This window comes from Fringilla coelebs (genome assembly GCF_963513975.1).
Source record: "Fringilla coelebs genome assembly, chromosome: 9".
Classification (NCBI taxonomy): domain Eukaryota; kingdom Metazoa; phylum Chordata; class Aves; order Passeriformes; family Fringillidae; genus Fringilla; species Fringilla coelebs.
Window position 1 is genome coordinate 30,277,592 of NC_140067.1, and position 16,362 is coordinate 30,293,953.

Below are 16,362 nucleotides of genomic sequence, written 5' to 3' on the forward strand. Positions count from 1 at the left end.
TTCTGAGACTGACGTCGACCGCAGTGTGGAGCACAGACACATCCCAGCCACAAGCAGGGAGCCCCACCTGAAAAATTTCCTTCTCTTGCCAAGCAAATAGAGAACAATTTTTTATCTCTAAGCATCTCTTAACCTGGTGACTGGAGGCCTCTCTTTTGGTTAATACTAAGAATGGGGGCTGTTTCTTGGAAACTCATCATCTGGGAAGGGTGGGAAAGAGGAGGACTTGAGTCTGTTCAAAATTTACAAAGGAAGAACATTCAGCCTGTGGCTTCACCACATGCAGCCTTTCCATTTGAAAGATTTCTCACTTTTCCTGTCTTACTCTCTATTTTCTGAGGAAAAGAAAGCAGTGCTGAAACATACTGTGCATTCCCACTTTGTAAACCCCTGTATGAGTGGCTTCCATTTTTTCCAGCCATGGAAAATAAGGAATTAAATTATACCCTGAGGAATGTTGTCACTATCCTGGAGGCTTTAGTTTGTACTCAGTGCTTCCCCCTTGCTAACCTGCCAAATACAGGCTTCGAGAGAAAAGCAGAATTTCAAGATGTAAGAAGGGATCCTCAGCCTCACTTATTTAAGCAGATTATGTAATTAGGATGTAATTATTGTCCTGGTGTTTTATTGCACATAATTATGTGGCAGGCTGACTTCCATGTGCCTTCCTCTGACTGCACTGAGTGAAAGAGTTGGCAGCATCCAAATAACCACAACAAATTGCACAGGACAGTTGTGCAAGAATGCACAAAGACATGGACAGCCACAGACAATTTCACCTCTTCTCTAGGCTTTTCTTGAGATGCTCTAAACACATACTTTTTATTCTCTCATCCCTGTTGGGTGTGACCTTTTCATCCCCTGAAATCAAAGAGAAGTGTCTTACAGAAATGAAACAGAAATGGAGAGAGCATGATTCGCGTGTGACTCGGATTATCTCATTGCTCAGATGAGGCTCAGATGAGGGAGAACTCTGCTGTTCTTTTCTGGGATTTGTGTGCATTTGCTGCTTCTGGTGGGTCAAACATGCCAGTCTGCCAGGTGCCCATCTGGGATGCTCTGTCTCCCTCCTCCACGGGACATGGGGAGTAAATAAGAGGGGTCAAGATAAGAACAGGGAGATCACTGACCCATTACCATCACATAAAAACCAGATTTGACATCAGAACAATTCAGTTAATTTACTTTGGTTAATAAATTTAATTAATTTTATTGCCAGTTGATTAGAGAATGAGATAGTGAGAGATAAAAATATTGTTTTAAAGACTCTTCCTCCCACCCCACTTTTCCCAGGCTCAGCTTTGCTCTTGACTCTTCTCTGCCCAGGACAGGGACAGCTCCTGATCTATTCTGTCAGAACCTCTCTCCCTCCTGAATCCCTCCCTAAGGCCCACCGTGGTGCCTGCAGCAAGAGACATTAACTTTAGACTCCCTTTGGCAATGGCAAGGCCCTGATCTGAGCTGCTGCTGCAGTTTTGATCTGCACAAACCTTTCTGGGACCTGCTGTGTTGCAGCCGTGACAGACTGCCCACCACTCCCAAAGACAGGCAATTCCTTAACCTTCATTTCTAGGACCTAAAAACTTTAAATCCAAAATCTGAGGAGCTGTGCCCTTCCAAACTGCAGCACAGCTCAGCACCCATGAAGGTGCCCCACATTTACTCCATGCAGGGAAATCCAGGAATGTTGCAGGGCTGGAAATGAGGCAGGAATAGAAAATAAAAAAGGCTGCAACCAGAATATCCCATAGCAACCTTCAGGGCAGGATGTCTCCCTGCATTCCCCTGGCAGCTTTCTAAATGGAGCAGTTGTCAGCCTAAGTCACCACAGCTCTGCTGAGGCTGTTGCAGCAGGACCTGGCCTTGCAGGTTAAAAACTGTGGGATTTTTAAAAAAAGAATTTTTCTGTCTTGAGAAGTGTTGTTCTCAAAGGAAATGAGGGGGTTTGCACCATCTGACTGATGGCTCCATGTCAAATAATCTCTCTGCAGCTAACAGTACTGGGAAAAAAGCTGTGACACACACAAGGCAGAGACTGGTTAAACATCTTCTGGCACAGATTCTTTGCTGATTCACAGGTCAGCTCTAGGCCTGGGGGAAGTTCAGTTGTAGGGATGGATAAAACAGTTACTGTTTCACCAGGATCTGCCATAATTTCCTTGATAATCCCTTTGTTGCTACACAAAATGAGATTTTAGGATAATGCCTTGCCGCTATTTCAAATATCCCATGCCTAAAAGTGATTAAAATCTTAGATAAGTACATGTAAAATATAACAGTAGTAATTTGTACATGCTGGATTTGAGCCATAAAAGGCAAGGTGAAACAGAGAATTTGGTCATGTCTGATATTGTTTCAGAGCCACCAGCCTTTTTAAAAATAAACCCCAATGAATGCTCTGAAAAGGCTTAAAAGTACAAGGTGATTTCCAATTTCAGTTGGCTTTTTTAATTCCACCTCTTTTATGTGCTGTCCTGCAATCCTAGCCTTAGTCATTACATTACAGGGTGTGAAGTATTTCATGTTCTCATGTTGAATAAACCCAAGACCTGAGATTTAAACACACAAAGCTGCTGTGTTTGAAGTGTGGTGTGTTTTTCTCTTTCAGTACTGTTTGGGAGTCTCACCATCACTTGTGCTGTTTGATGCTGTTATCTATTTTGGTCACAAACTTTCATAAGCCAAAGGAGTTGATAGAATTGGTGAAGTTTTTGGTGGCTCCCAATTCTCACGTGTAGTTCAGAGAAGCCGTCAGATGGCGAAGGGAGGAACGTAAGGAATCTCATCAGGATCTGAAAGGGGAACCACTCAGGGTATCTTGCTGAAGTTGCTGATTTTTCTGTGTGCCCTAAGCAGCAAATCTCTTCTCGGAACAAGAACTTTGTGTAAATGAAATGCAGCCAACTCGAAGGACACCTATGCTAACTTGGATGCAAATGGTGAGCTTTGTAAGCCAGTGCCTCCCCACAGGAGTGACTCTTCCTGGCCTTGGCACTGTTTCCATTCTAGGTGAGACCCTGCAGGGATCCCAAACCCATCCCTGCTGTCTTTAGTAGCTGTCACCCCAAAGTTATCCCTGCTGGCACTGTGGTACCATGTCTGTGATTCACATCTGTCCTGCTTTTGGGTAGTACACCCACAAGTAATTGTTTCAATCTGCTGTGGGCTTGCTTTACTGAGGAAAAAGAACATTCAGTCCCAGCTTGTCCTGATGTAAAGATCTAACAAGGGGGTTTTCTCTTTTTTTTTCTTTCTTTTTTTTTTTTTTTTATTCTTTGGAATAATCCCTGTATAGCTGGATCAGGGAAGGAGGGAAGTGAAATTTTGACATGTGGCTCTGCAAATGGCTTGAGGAGGAAGGATTCTGCTTGGCCAGGGACTGGTGGTATTTTGGGCAGGAGGATACCCATGCCAGTAGGACAGACTCCATTCAAACTACAAGTGAAACAGGTAGCTGCCACCTCACATCTAGAAAGGTGTCACCAGTGTTTGGGTGTGACACTGCGGTTTGGGGTTTGAGTGGGATGCGGAGGTGGCATTAAGTGCTTTGATTCAAAACTCAGTCTAATTTTAGGTGCCCGAGGATCAGCCTAGCAGAGGCTAGGCTCTAAGGCTCTGTCTTTTCTGTGAATGTGTGGATTGATGTCTGTATTTAGAGCTGAGCACAGAGCACAGGTGTGGCTGTTCTAAATCAGAGACCATTCCTCTCCTGTCTGTACAGGTTGAGTAAGCAGCTCTTTGTGCACAAGAAGAATCTATGTCAAATTAATTTTGGTACTAGGAACGCTACAAAAGAACTGAAAATTGAAACTAGCAGTGGCCACTGTCCATCAAATTCAAAGCAGAAATCTCAGTTGAATACCTCAGACTGCACCCATGTGAAGGCTAATGGGTCGAGCATCCACAAACTGGGAAACGCAGCCTTAGAGCTGCCCCTGCATCTTTGCAAACTTTTATTCACTGGTCACATTCAAATCAGGGCAAACTTTTATTCACTGGTCATATTCTTGCTCTGTTTGCATGTGCTGGGACCTTACTGAGGGTGTCCCTTAATTTTATTTTATTTGTCAGAGTGCAAATGACCTTTTCATCTAACCTGCAGCTGTAGATCCACACAGCTGTGAAAACAAGAGGCATCTCAAAGAATGAGGAATGCACAACTAGCAGCCACTTTTAAGAGCTTTTGGTTTTGTTATTAGCTCAGCAACACATAAAAATGCTGTTTGTGGAGGGATAAAATGAAATGATCCAACTGTCCTGAAGTCAGCTGTGGGTGTGCTGTCTGTCAGCTTGCAGTCCTCTGCTCTGTGCCCCAGGTATGCTCCAGCTTCTGTGCCAGTTACAGACAGACTAGATCTCCCTTCCTCACTGGATCAGATCCACCCCTAATGGATGATATTTGCTGTGCAGCAAATGAGTCCTGGTGTCCTGAGGATGTGTGGTTCACCTGCACACAGATAAGTAGAATTATATTTAGCATTTGCAAAGCAGTTTGCATTCTAACATCTCTCCAACTTTGAATACTCCAGCCAATGGCATGAAAATATTCTCTTTTAAAATGTTTCTTTTGTACCCCTGTATTATTAACACTGTGGCAAGATTTGACACCAGCCAAATCCAGGAGAGTCTCTGGCTCACCCTCCTCTGCCACAGCTGGGCAGAAGAGAAGGGAAAAAATTAACCAAGAGTTCATGAGTTGAGATAAGGACCAGGAGAAAACACTCCAAGGGCAAAACAGACTCAGCTTTAAGGTATAAAGTGAATTTATTGCTAACAGACTCAGAGAAGGAAAATCAGAAGTAAAATAAGCCCTTCAAACACCTTTTTTTTCCCCATCCCAGGGGAAAAGGCATGAGAGTTTTGGTCAGTTTGTCACCCCAGATTTTCTTCTGCTTCTTGGGGAAAGGAATCCTTCCCCTGTGAGACTGTGGGGTCCCTCCCATGGGGGGCAGCTCTCCATGAACTTCTCCAGCATGGGTCCACTCTCACGAGCAGCAGTGCTCCCAAAACTGCTCTTCCCAGGCGTGCAGCCCTCCAAGGACAGGCTGCTCCAGCCTGCAAGCAAGAGTCCTCTCTCCACTGAGTCCTCTGCTGGATCACAGCCTCCTCCTGGGGCCTCAGCCAGGGGCTGTGGGTGGATCTCAGCATCCCCCATGGATCTCAGCATCCCCCATAGATCCCCATAGGCTGTGGATGAATCTCTGCATCCCCCATGGATCTCAGCATCCCCCATGGATCTCAGCATTCCCCATGGATCTCAGCATCCCCCATGGATCTCTGCATTGCCCATGGATCCCCACAGGCTGTGGGTGGATCTCTGCATCCCCCATGGATCCCCATGGCCTGTGGATGAATCTCTGCATCCCCGTTGTTCCAGACTGCAAGGCAAGCTGTGTTCTATTGCCATCTGTATGGCAGTGTCTGGTGTCAAGTGGGCAATTCTCCTTATCTCTCTTCCTGAGTGATCATAATCAGGGTCCCTCAGCAGGGAACATCTGCTGATAAGGGGCTATTGAATGTCACCACATGACTGATAAGAACTATAAAATCCCACTGTGAGATGCTCCGCCCAGAGGGAGGAGCCAAGCATTCCTACCCAGATATAATCTGGAGATTCTGACACACCAGCACGGCTCTTCTCCACTGGACTGCCCAGAGGAACAGCAGCTGCTTCTACTTCCAGGGATCTGCAGAGGAAGAATTCACCCCTTTCCTACAGGACCCCCTGCTCCAACAGAACCTCCCCTGACACTCCAGGAGGACTGCAGCCCTTTTTCCAACTGGACTGCTACCAACACCCTGACGCACAGGGTGTCAGGCTGAGTTCTGACTCTGTCAGTGTTGTTCTGGTGTATTGCATTGTTTTATTTTATCACTTTATTTTTTCCTTCCCTATTAAAGAACTGTTATTTCCTGCTCCCATATTTTTTGCCTGAGAGCCCCTTATTTAAAATTCACAGTGATTCAGAAGGGTGGGGAGGGTTTGCATTCTCCATTTCAGGGGAGGCTCCTGTCTCCTTTAGCAGGCACCTGTCTTTCCAAACCAAGACACACCTCCACCTTGGAAAGGGCAGGAGGAGAGCAGGAAAGCCCCAGGAAGGCACAGCTCCTGTCCAGTGCCTTTTCCCCACCTGTGGGCATGTCTTACTGATGTGGAACAGCTGCAGGCACTCAGAAGAAATTGTTGTCTGCTTTAAACTACTTTCCAAGGAAATTGTAGGAGGGGAACTTACAGAATCCCATGTTTGTGTGCTTTGCTCATCTAGTTCATCCAAGTGGAAACAGACACACTGAAGTGTACAGGAGGAAGAACTGGGAAACTTTGAGTCCTTCCAGACACACAGCTCCAGGAGATCATGCACAAAGGGAAATAATACATTGAATGGGAGGGAAAGGAGACAAAGCACTGCCTTGAAGAGAAAAAATCATCAGGATGTCTTTACTGCAAAGCACTTGGGTCTCCTCAAAGCAGCTTGAAGTTCCTGGTCAGCCAGTTTTGAGTGCCACAGCCAGTGACAGAAGACCATGCTCTGTGGAGGATATGGTGTGTGTTGCTGAGTATTACTCAGAATTAATGGCTAGGCTGGATGCTGGGTGCTGCAGGGATCACATCTTCTGCAGATTCCTGCTGCATCTGAAAATTAAACATTCATCTTCTTTGTGTGTCCCCATATTTTTTCCTCTGCCTCCGAACAAGTGAGATGAAGCTCTGTGAGGGGAAGGGGACAGTGGGTAAACAGCCATCAATCCCCCTGTCACTGGAGTCCTGGCTCAGGAATCAAGGCAGATGTGCTATAATTCCAGATCTGTTTCAGCTCATCTGACTCCATGCTCATCACTTCAGCACTTTTGTTTCCCTATGAGCTGGAATGTGAATTCCCCTTTCCTGTACTTAGGACAGAAGGGATTTTGGGCAGGGAGTCCATGATGGTGCATTCCTACTCACCACAGCCCTCTCACTGAAACTGCAGCAGTGAAGAACAAGTGCCAGAGTAGGGAAAAGGCTCCCCCCAAGGGAGGAACCCCTCCAGGCACATCAGGAGCTGTCCCACCAGTGGCATGAGCAGACCTGACCAGGTGAGACTTGAGTTACCTGCTCAGCCCCACAGGCAGAGCTCAGATGAGGTGTGCAGGTGAATTCCAGCAGTTCTGGAATTCAGTTCCAATTTCTGAGCACTCTTTGTAGAAATGGTTCTTGCTCTCAGTTCTGATCTTATGTTCATAGCACTGGTCCAAGTTCATCACAGCAGAGGCAGGACAGCTCCATTTGGGCTGCAGTACTCCAATGGGATTCCAGGCAAAATCACTGAAGTAATGATAGGAACCATATCCTTATTGCATTTCTTTGCACATCTAATTAAGAGAATCAACTAATTAAGAGTAACAACTGAACAATTATTTAATAGCTACTAGTAAAAATTCATCCTGTCTCTGCCCTTGAAGGCATACTTAAATTCCTTTGAAGGCGTGCTTAAATTCCTGCTCCTTTTAAAGTTATCCAGATGAGCTGTCAGCACAAAGCTAAGGATGAGCCCTGCTGAGGGCAGGGTGGTGTCCCACACATTAGAAGGCCACATGGTTAAGATGATGTTACTGGGCTGGACTGATGTCCTCTCTCCCCCCATTGACGTAGGACTTACTATAAACAGTTAGAGATAAATTGTTTATATGGATTTCCCCAGCAAGTAATATTAGTATATAACCCAGCTTGTGTTTTCAGTGTCAGGGCTGTTGTGAAACTGTCTGAATTTCAGCACATAAACAAATATCGTATTTTAAAAACATACATATAAACATGTTGGTGGCCAGGAAAGTATTTCCTAATGGAACTTCATCAACAGTGAAAACAAATTGTTTCACTTAGACTGGTGATAAGTGATTTCATAAGCCAGCCTGCGGTATGTGCACTATTTTATGTTTTGATTCCTTGATATCTTCCCTTTCCTTGCCTAACCCAGCTGTGTATCTGAGCTCTGCACTTGGCTGGCTCCAGCCCAGCAGGGTTTGGGTGTCCATCCAAACCTCCAGCCCAGGTTTGGATGTCCTCCCTGAGGGTGGAACCTGAAAGTCTTGGAAGCCTAAAGCACCTCATGCATTCTCCTGCTCAGAATGAACAAAATCCAGGGTGATTTGGAACAAAATCTGATGCAGGTGTGGTGCCTAGGATGTTTTGGTTTTTTTCAGTGCTTTCTTAAATGTGCTTGTTGCCTCTGCTGTTCCTGTGGCTGTCTTGGAGGTAGAGGCTCCATCCCAGGGAGGGGATGAGCAGGACAGAATTCCTTCTGAGGCTCATCTAGGGACTTGCCCCTCTGTTGTCTGAGGCAGCAGCTTCATCTGAGCCCATTCTTTGTGGAACCCCTCAAATGGGGGGGGGTGAAAATCAAAAATCTCATCTCTGAAGAAATTCTTCTCTCTGATCTCTGGTGGTGTCCTCCAGGGAGGATGGGATCCTTTCACTGGGTACCTGCTGCAGCTCTCAGGCCACAGCAGAACATCCCATGGGCAGCACTGGGGACCTCCAGGTGGCAGAGAAACAAAATCTCTTTATCCAGCGCCAGGAAGAGCTCTGGCAGAGGGTTTTCTGTTCTTTGCCCCAGCCTGACTTCTGGCTTCCTGCTTGTCCAGACAATTGTCTGTGGTGAGAGGGGAGGGAAGCTGGCTGTGAGCTGGCCCTGGTGTCTTCATCAGCAAACTGAGCAGCTCTTCAGTGGCTCTGGCACAAAGGAGGACAGCAGTGAGCAGCTCCACTGGTAGGGTAGAAAATACACATATTAATGAATAAATACAAAGGGAGCATGAATATGAGAGCGGATAAATAGGATTGTAAGTGGCAGGGCTGGGGCAGAGTGACTGCAAGTCATTTTGTTGGAACCCAGGGCACAGGGAATATTTCTCTGCCTGTGCTGAGAAGTCCTGATCCCCAGGAGAACGCTGGAGAAAGCTTCCAGGATTTTGGGATGAATTGGAATCTACGAGTGTGTGAAATAGGCAGTAGTGTAGTTTATCACAGGGTGAAAAACAGAAAGCTTTGGGTTTTTGGTATGGAGGTAGATAGGAGATGAGATGGAGGATTTGGGGCATTGTCTGATCTCCTTCTTGTTCTTCATCTGCCCCATTTTCTGCAGTGTTGGTGGCACAGAGTGATTGGTTAGGAAGAGCCACAATGCAGATGTTGTGTGAACAGAAAAATAATTAGTTATTGGTAGAAAGGTAGAAATAAAATATGTTCTAAGAGTTAATTGGACAAAATAGTTTTAAAAGACCTTGAACCTGTGTGTCTTGTGACTTTTGGTGACTTCTCTTTGTACTCTCAGATGTAGACGGTGTGCTGAACTTCTGATAAGAGAAAAAATAAACAACAGCCTGAAAACCGAAAAAAAACAAAAGTCCTGTTCATTTCTCAATCCTGGCACAGAACTTTTTAGGGGTCTCCCCACCAGGGGAACCTCAGAGGGTGGCAGGTTTCACACATTTGAAGTCTTCCCAGCCACACAGAGCTTCTCCAGAGATGTAAAACGATGACTCCCTGCAGGGTTTTTGTGGCAGGTTCAGGAAAACCAAGGGAATCGTTCTGAAATCAATGTGAATATTATGTTTAACAATGCAGAAAGAAATTCCTGCTGCCACTGTCAGGTGATCAGTATGTGGCTGAACAGCAGATTTTGCTCTGGATCCCCAAATATTTGATCTCGTGATGTGTTTCTTCACAGTCAACCAAGCTGATGTAAATTGTCATCTTCTCCACATAAAGGGGAACCACAGATCAAAAGGCATATGCATGCTGAGAACAGAAAGCCTATTAAAGTGTCAAATTTCCAGAGAAGATGTCAAGGTCAGTTACATGGAAGAGCTGTATATTCCTCAGGGGTAGAAAGAGTCTGGCATCAGGCTGGTTCTCTGCATGTGTCTCTACCCTCTGCACTGACCATAACCCACCTATTTTGCACAGCTGGTATCAGCCCAGCTGAAAGGGGAATCATCCCAAATTGCTGCAGTTTTGGCACAGCAGGGCTGACGAGTACAAGACAGAGCTCAGCTGAAATCCACTGACAGGGCAGTGCAAGCTCCAAGTTCTGGAGGGCTTCTCTCAGAGCTGTGTCTATTTTCAGCACTAGATCCCAACTTGCCACAGCCCAAAGCTTTTCCCTATGCCCAAGGGGTAAAGGGTTAAGCCACCTCTAATCTTTCATTGTGCACTGCAAGATTTTCCAGCTTTTTCTCAAAAAGAGTTGTGCCAGAAAAGACTTAACAGTTACAGGTTCACCCCTGGTTCCCACCCCCACCAGCTTTTCTGTAGTCCCTTTTCTGAAAAGTATTCAGCACATCCCCAAATTTCAGTACTGCTGCTCAGGCAGGTGTTTCAATGACTGGCCAGATCATGGGGGGCTGCTCAGGTGTTTCCTCTCCCTCATGTGAGAAATTACCTGTCCTTGCTTCACTTCTCTTGTCATGGCTACAGACTTGCTGGATGTGAAGGGAATACTCAGGAGGGAAGAATGGGAAGAATTGGCAGAACCTTTTAGGAGAAGGGCTGCACATACAATTAACTTGTTAATCTGCAAATATTTTTTAAAAATTTAATCTGATGAGGATCAAAAGGCAGTGGTATTACTCACTCTGGCCTAAAATGCAAGTTCCTGGATTAGCTTTTGATCTGGAATTTGAGAGGTCTTCCCATCACTCAGCTCCAGCTATACAGTCATGACACACAGTTGAAGGAATTTGGATTTTTTTTCATGACAGGCATTCTTTTCAAGACACCCCCTCAGTAAATTCCTGGGCTGTTGAGATCGGTTCAAAAATGGCAAAAATTGGAGCTTGCTCTTGTATTCCTCTCTTCACCACATCTTGCAGCACCTTCCATGCATCTCAAAAGTTTGTAAAAGTTTTTCAAAGTTAAATCTCATCATGGGGTCCATAGCAGGGAACAATTAAGTGTTTACTTAATATTGCAATTATTCTCATATGGTTTACTTGATCTTCTCCTATTGCTAATCTCAAATATTCAAAAATTTTGATAAAGGCCTCAAAATACTGTGAAAGCAGGTATAAAACCTGGAGACTACCAGAAGCAGAATACTTCATTTCTGCTGTCTTGGAATCTCTTGATACCTAGTTTTCTTTTTAATTTTTCCTTTTCCTCCAAAGCCTCTCAGGAAAAACCAAACCCTTGAACTGAAGCCCGCATTGCTGGTGGCTGGAGCTGTGAGAAGTCAGTGGCAAGGCTGCTGTTGAAAGTGTTGTGGCACTGTTTGAGGAGAGGTGGCAGTGAGCTGTCAGCATTCCAGGAGGGTTGGGGAGGACTGGGAGCAGAATTCTTGTTCCCAGAGGAGCCTAAAGCCCTCCAGCTGGGAGGGAGCCCAGAAGGATGGAGCTGGGGAAGGTGTTACCTGTGACAGCAAGAAGTGAGCTGGGGGCTGCAGGATGGAGGAGCTGACCCCTCTGGCAGCGTGGTGTAATGGAATTCTTGGTCTGATTTTTAAACTGGGAGTGAGTCATACCCCCGTGACTTCCCTTCTGTGGCTCTTCTGTGAATTGTTTACTTTGCAAGGACAGGATGTGTTGCCTCCAAATCCTTTCTACTTCTTCAGAGGTTTGCCAGAAGAGGAGGCAGCTTGTTGGCCATGTCAGCAGATATCTTCTGCAGCAGCAGGGCCTCACCATGAAGCAGTTTTTCCCAAAATCACTCTGGACCCCTTGTAGTGTTTATCAAAAAGTCCCAAAGCAGATGTGTTTTCTGCATAGTGCAGTAGAGGCTGTGGTGGCAGTACCCAGTGACTGCTGTGGGGGCACTGGCAGCTGAGGTGCTCTGGGGAGGGATGGCCTGAAATCAGAATTTCTTCTTCACAGGTTGAAGTTGTATGGCAGAGGAAAGAAATGCTTTTGTGTGTTTCCATCTCAAACAAGATGAAACGTGGGATTGGCCAAATTTGTGCTGGGAGAGTACAAATTCAGTGTGAAATCCTGCTTCAAAGGACCTGAAACAGAAGTGGATTTTGCTCTTGAGCTTGAGAAGGTCCAGGGATCCATAGCAGATGCAGGTGTCCAAGGAGGGCAGAAGAAGTGGTGGGTGAGCCTGTGCTGGCCAGCCTGGTGACACCACCCAGGGCTGCACCACAGCTGTGTTCCTGGCACTCTGATCCATCCCTGGGATATTCTGAATGGGCAGTTTTCTTCAACAGAGGGAAAAAAATTGATAATTGAGTCCATATGTGGCACTCTCCAGGTTACTTCCTCAGTGCTCTTATCACTGGTTATGGTCCATGATGAGGATGTTTGGTTACAGAACCTCAGAATCACAGCTTCACTCGGTTGGGAAAGACCTCTGAGGTCAGCCAGCCCAGCCCATGACCCAACACCACCTTGTCACCCAGACATGGCACTGAGGGCCCTGTCCAGTCCTTAAACACCTCCAGGGCTGGTGACTCCACCACCTCCCAGGGCAGCCCATTCCGGTGTCCAGTCACCCTTTCTGGATAGAAATTCCTGTGAATGTCCAACCTGAACCTCCCCTGGCGCAGCTTAAGGCTGTGTCTTCATGTCCTCTCAAAAATAACCTGGGAGAAGAGGCCAAACCCCAGCTGGTTATAATCTCCTTTCAGGCAGCAATAAGGTTACCCCTGAGCTGTCGGGACCCAGGACATCCCTCTGGCTGCCCTGGATGATTTGAGACCCTGGCAGGGGGCTCAGAGACCTTGGCACGGAGTCAAAGACGCCTGTGCCTTTGATTTTAGCCCATGGAGTTTGAATAGGATGATGGTGAATTTGTCACAGGGTGAAAATGTAGAATTTTGGGGTTTTTAGAATGGGGGTTCAAGAGGCAAGATGGAGAAATCTGGGTGTGTCCTGTCCTTCTTCTTCTTCTTGTCCTCCATCTTCTGCTGTGATGGTGACACTTCTGGATTGGTTTAGAGTAGAGACAGACTGTCTGACACAGGTGATAGGTACTGGAAAATTATTGTAAATAAAGTACATATAGTTCTTAGAATAAAAAGCCAACACCACCCCAAGGGCAGGGACTGTGCCACAACCCGACCTGCTGGACAGATCTCAGCAGGTCAGAGAAAGAATGGAACAGATAAGAGAAAATAAACAACCCTGAAAACCAGAGCCGAGGAACCTCGACTGCTCCTTCAAGCACAGGACTGGGGAAAAAGAGACTCTTTAATACCTTGAGAACCATTTCAACCACAGAAATCCGAGACTGAGCCTCCTTTTCTCCAGGCCAAAAAAGCTCAGCTCCCTCAGCTGCTCTTCATCAGACTTGTGCTCCAACCCCTTCATCAGCCTTGTTGCCTTTCTCTGGACATACTCTCAACATCCATCCTAAACTGAGGGGCCCAGAACCGGACCCAGAACTGGACCCAGAACTGGACCCAGAACTGAGGTGTGGCCTCAGCAGGGCTGAGCACAGGGGAGGAATCACATCCCTGCTCCTGCTGGCCACACTGGTCCTGGTAACAGGCGAGGTGCCTTCCCCTGGGTCCCGTGTTTGGGTTTCATCTCTGCACTTCTGGTGACCCTAAGAAAATCACAGCATCTTGCTGTGACTTCCTTCCCTCTCTCTGAAGTGCTGATGATACTTTCATTCTCTCCAAGAGGTGTTCTGCCTGTTAGACCAAAATCTGTGGGAGATCAGATAGCAGCATTAATGTAACTAGAACTGGGGAAGTAACTTCTGTTAAGAAATCACTTTCAAAATACTGTTTCTATTCTATCTATGTGCAGAAGTGCCAGATTTTCTAGACTAGCTGGAAGGCTTAAAGAGCTCCCAACTTTAAGCTCTTGTCAGCTCTTCTGCACTGCAAGCAAAGGTGCTGTGCCCAGCACAGTGAACCCCCAGGGCACAGAGAAACCTGGATGTGGCTGGTTCCTCTCAAAGCATCACCTCCCGTGGTGAGGCAGCTTTTGGTGTGCCTGGGAGGTGGAGGAGCTTTGTATGGCGCAAGCCCTTCTCTAATCTGGGAGGAGAGAGCAGAAATCCCAAGTGCCATGCCTCAGCTGGGGTGTGTGGCTTGTCACCAGGAACCATTAAACCTCCACTCAGCTGTGGAACAAAGACCTAAAGAGGATTCAGGGGACATAGAGTCAAACAGGTAAAAGCTGTTGTCATTCTGCGGGGATGGCAATAACCAAGCTGCATCTCCACTGGCGCTCTTGGCAGGCTGTTTCAGCAGTTTTGATCTTTCCAAGCACTTGTCTTTAGAGCTGAAATTAACAGTCCATGATTTGTGGTGCCAGACTGAATTCACTACCTGGAAAAATCCCATTGGGACAGTTTATTTTTGCCCCGGAGGCACGGGCTGTGTCATCAAGAGGAAAGGCTTTTCAGAGCAGCCATCATCCCTCCAGGACCAAGGCCAGATTTCTTAGCTGCAACATCTTCATCTGCCTCATTTCATTGCACTGAGCTGCAGAAGTCTTGAGCACTGGAAGTTGGAACCAAAATTAATGATAGTTCTGCTTACACAATAGCAGCTACTCTGTAAAAGTGGATCCTCAGTAGTTTGCTTGAAGCAACCCAAATTAAAGGTTTTCATTTACCTTTCCTCTGGGGTTGGGCTCATGGGTTGTGAGCAGAGGGACAGCACCATCCCCTCATCTCACTGACCCAGTGAAGTTTGCCTTGTTTTTGAGAACCAGGCAGAAACCACTGTGGCTTTGGGCAGTTCAGAACTGGGGCTGCTTCACCCCACAGGCTTGGTGGGGTGACTTTGGGAGCAGCCTGAGAAACCCCTGCAGGGAAAGTGTCTCCAACAAGAGGGGTCTGCACAGCATCATCAGAAATGTCTCTGTGTGGGAGATAAGGACTCTTGGACAAGTAACTAATGTGATTAAGTAGAAGCTGCTTTGTTGTTTACCTTATGTTTTATTTCTATTTTCTAACACTACTGTGCATGCTGATTATGCATTTCTTGATTGGTGTTTCTATCAGTTCACATGGTTCATATGTACTTCTCAGGAGATGTGATTGGTTACAGTTCAAGTGTTTCACTGTTCTCTTTTATTTAGTTCTTGTGGTCTTGGAATTTTGTGTTTTAGTTTCTTTTTTCTTAATTTAGTACAATTTAAGTTTTAGTAACCTTGTGTCCTGGGCTGTGGGATATGTGTGTATTCTATTTGCCATCTGTCAGAGCTGGGGCAGTTCTCTGCTGTTCACTGGGCAGTTTTCTTTATCTCTCCCACAGCCAATCCTCCCTCCAGGAGATCTCTGCTGTTCATGGGCCATTCATTATTGATTATCTCCTGTCCATGGCAGTGAGTGTCCCTGCAGGGCTGATCAAATTCCATCATCCCATGGGGAGATGCTGTGCCCAGGGCAGGAGCCAAGCATTCCTACCTGGATCCAATCTGCCCTGGAGCAGCACAGCAGCCTTTGCCCCCTGCATTCCCAGAGGAGCAGCTTTCTCCTGCCCTGCATTCCCAGAGGGAGAGCAGGCCCAGCTCCAGCAGCCCTGGAGCTGCAGAGGAAAACTCCCCCCTTGTGCAGGATCCTGCTGCAGCAGAGCCACAGCTGGCACTGCAGGAGGGCTGAGCCCCATGGGATGGGACTGTGCCACCCCATGGGATGGGACTGTGCCACCACCATGGGATGGGGCTGTGCCACCCCATGGGATGGGGCTGTGCCACCATGGGATGGGGCTGTGCCACCACCCTGGGACTGTGCCACCACCATGGGATGGGACTGTGCCACCACCCTGGGATGGGACTGTGCCACCCCATGGGATGGGATGGGACTGTGCCACCACCTGGGATGGGACTGTGCCACCCTGGGACTGTGCCACCCCATGGGATGGGACTGTGCCACCACCGTGGGATGGGACTGTGCCACCCCATGGGATGGGACTGTGCCACCACCTGGGATGGGACTGTGCCACCACCCTGGGATGGGACTGTGCCACCACCTTGGGATGGAACTGTGCCACCCCTGGGATGGGACTGTGCCACCACCCTGGGACTGTGCCACCACCCTGGGATGGGACTGTGCCACCACCCTGGGATGGGGCTGTGCCACCTCCCTGGGACTGTGCCACCACCCTGGGATGGGACTGTGCCACCCCATGGGATGGGACTGTGCCACCTCCCTGGGACTGTGCCACCTCCCTGGGACTGTGCCACCACCCTGGGATGGGACTGTGCCACCACCCTGACACACAGGGGGACAGGGCATGCTCTCACTCTGGCAGTGTTGGTTTGTATTACTGCATTGGTTTGGGGTTCTTTTTAAATTTTATTTTCTTCCCTAATAAAGAACTGTTATTCCTATTCCCATATCTTTGCCTCAGAACCCTTAATTTCAAATTCATAATAATTCAGAGGGAGGGGGTTTACATTTTCCATTTCAAGGGAGGCTCCTGCCTT